At 46.3% G+C, this 2,992-nt stretch overlaps 1 pseudogene; it reads right to left on the reverse strand.

The window, feature by feature from the left end:
• Positions 1 to 779: 779 nt before the first annotated feature.
• On the reverse strand, positions 780 to 2,113 carry LOC146504831 (uncharacterized; annotated as a pseudogene).
• Positions 2,114 to 2,992: the final 879 nt, after the last annotated feature.

A 2,992-nucleotide genomic window follows, 5' to 3' on the forward strand; every position in this document is an offset into this window, starting at 1 on the left:
GTGTTCCAGTTGAATGTGAGTAATCATTTTGAAGGTCCTCTTCATCGTCTGCGAGTGGGCAGGGGATGTCCTCAATGTAGACTGTTCTAGTGGGAATGTGAATAGAAACAGAAGCTCTTGCCATAAAATCCATTCCCAGAATGAAAGGAGAGGACAAATCTGGTATTATTGCAAAACGCTGGTAAAAGTTCTTGTTCATGAATCCAATATTGAGCCAAATAACACCCTCAGGGATACAGGGAGCATTATTGGCGAGGTTAACTGCAGGACCATTCCACTTACTTGTGTTTCTAGGGTAAGAGTCATTTACTCGAATGAGATCTGTTCGTACAGCCGAGAGGGAAGCACCCGTGTCGAGGGTAGCATCCACAGATGAAGCATTGAAGTTCACTTTCGTTCTTAGCGGGGTATTCCAGTGGACTTCTGAAAAATTGTTTTCCAAGTGTCCAAGACTGTGTCCACCCTGTAGTGAATCGGGCATGTGAGGCTCCGTTAGTAACTGGGGGAAGGTTGGCCTCTGTGAAATGTCCCCCCCTGTAGTTTCCCGACTGCCTGTATTGTGGCTGGGATGTGGTGCTGCTTAATTCCACCTTTTCATGGCCAGGGTCAGAGGGGCCAGGTGCCGGCAATGGCTGGACTGGGCCATGCTTAGCGGTGTTTGAGGCTCGTTGTGGCAAATGAGGTTGGGTGTTACAGTTTGGGCAGGTGCGTGTAGTGAACCCTGGCTGAGAGCATTTGAAGCAGTAAGGTTCAGGCTTATAGTTGTCTTTGCCACATAAAGCAGGCTTTATGGTCCAAGCACTGAGTGAAGCTCATGAGCACGTAGCAGCAGGTCCATTACAGAAGTGACATTAGCGCCATACAGGGCAACTCTGTATTTTTCAAGAGCATGTTTACTAATCAGGTCGATTCTGTCTTTTTCAGGTGGAGGACTCTTCAGTTTGTCAAACTCACTCAACATGTGAGCAACAAAGGTTGGGAGCGGTTCGTCCTGAGCCTGAACACGATCCAAAATTCCTCTCAGGATGCGTTCTTGGTTGTCGGAGGGCAGAAAAACTGCCTTAAACAGTTGACAGAATTGAGCCCATGATGTGGTGTGGGAGCTCAATGCCTTGAACCATTTCTTTTGCAAGAAAGTGTGGAAGTTCGTTTAGCAATTGCCCATCGGTTAGGTTCAATGAGGCTTTGTATGTGCCAACTGCATTTAACCAGTCCTCAGGTTGCACTTTGCCGTCCCCAGCATACACAGGAGGCTCCAGTTTGGCATGATGTAAAGCTGCCGCAATCACTCTGGAAGTGCTGCTGAGCTCGAGTGGGTGAGATGGGAGGAAAGGATTTGTAGGTTGAAATGGGCTGCTAGGCAGGAACGGATTGGTACTGTTGGTGGGTTCAGTTTTGTCCCTTGCAGGAACATGAGGTGTCGATGTGGCCATTGGGAAAACAGGAGACTGTTTGACTGCAGGAGGGGGAGAGTTCCCCGTTGTGAGTTGATCCCACTGCTTTAGTAAACTCTGCTGTATGTTCAGTGAGTCACGTAAACAATCACTAAGCTTATTCACCTCAGTTCTTAACTCCACCACTTGTTGGCTAAGGCTAGGAGTCACATTTTCAACTATCTGGCACATAGGTAACGAGGTAAGTTCCATGTCTGAGTCAGAGTCGTCTGGGTAGTGTGCCATTGCGATTTCAAAAAAAATTAAGCCGCTCCAGGGCACAGCGCAGTTATTGATATAGCAGTAAAAGAGTCAGCTAGGTCAGACTAGAAAGACAAAACTGCAAAAATGCCATTCAAGATTAAATTTAGAAAAACCACAAATAAAATTTCGCCCAACAACTGAAATTAGGCTGTAGTGATCAGAACCATGTTATTACAATAGCATGTCTGAAACACTAGAGCTCAATGCAAGATTAGTTTTAAATCGTTTCGTTATACTGAGCCGAAGACCAGCACCAACGGTTGTAGTCGGCCAAGTTATCACTTACATGTGCTACAGTCAGTCTAGTCTCAGCAGAGGGAAAGGGGCATGAAAAGCCAGCAGAAATGTTCATGTCCAGGCTCTCCACAGAAGAATTAATCCTTAGAAGACGAGACCAACAGCACGTCCAAATAACAGATCCACAGAGTTTCGCGTCGCGGAGTCAGCTCTCTCTTTTTCTTTCTCCCAAGTGGAGCAGCGGCACACCGCGGTATCCAGAAATTAGTCGGGTCCCACCTGAGCTGAGGCTGCGGAAAACGTCCGAGCGTCCGCAAAAGTGGGGGGATTTCCGAGACAGTTCACGTGCTAGAAGAGAAGAATCCTCGGCGGGATACAAAAATCGTCTGAAGTCCAAGGGGAAAAAGTTCGGGCACCAGTTGTAACGTGCGGTGGAGATGAAGCCAGCCGCGGAGGTGTGCAGGTGGATAGCGAATGAGCAACAGCTTCTGACTTTCCAAAAAGTACTCATTTATTTACAGTATCAAAAATAAAAGTGCTACCTCTACCACACATTACTAAAGAGCACACTAGTCCGCGTACACACGGGAGCATCCATTACAGGAGGAGTGCGAAGAAGAACAAAAAGGGGGTGACACACCAATCATGAGACAGGAGGCGCCGCCATGTGGTGATACACTGCATTACAATAGCAACTGTTACACTATATGACATCATACTGTAGCCTGGGAAATGGTTAGCCACACAGGACACAATTACTGGGTTCTTAATGTGCAGTTTTATTGTCAATGCCGACTGAATAAACAAAAAAATGTCCTTTGACCTTTACTTTTGTCAAACAGCGGCCATGTGGACTTGTACTGAACATCGACAGCACGAGAGGTAACGTGGCAAAGTAACAGAATAACCGACTAAACAAAGATTCGCCAATACAATACGAGGAATAAAGGAAATGAAATACAAAACACAAAAATACGGCAGTGACCTCTGTGTGCAGAACAAAATACAAAGAGCTAAATCACACAAGGCTCCTTTAAAAACTGTGGAAGTGTTACATA

The sequence above is a fragment of the Neolamprologus multifasciatus genome, chromosome 13 (genome assembly GCF_963576455.1).
Source record: "Neolamprologus multifasciatus chromosome 13, fNeoMul1.2, whole genome shotgun sequence".
Lineage (NCBI taxonomy): Eukaryota > Metazoa > Chordata > Actinopteri > Cichliformes > Cichlidae > Neolamprologus > Neolamprologus multifasciatus.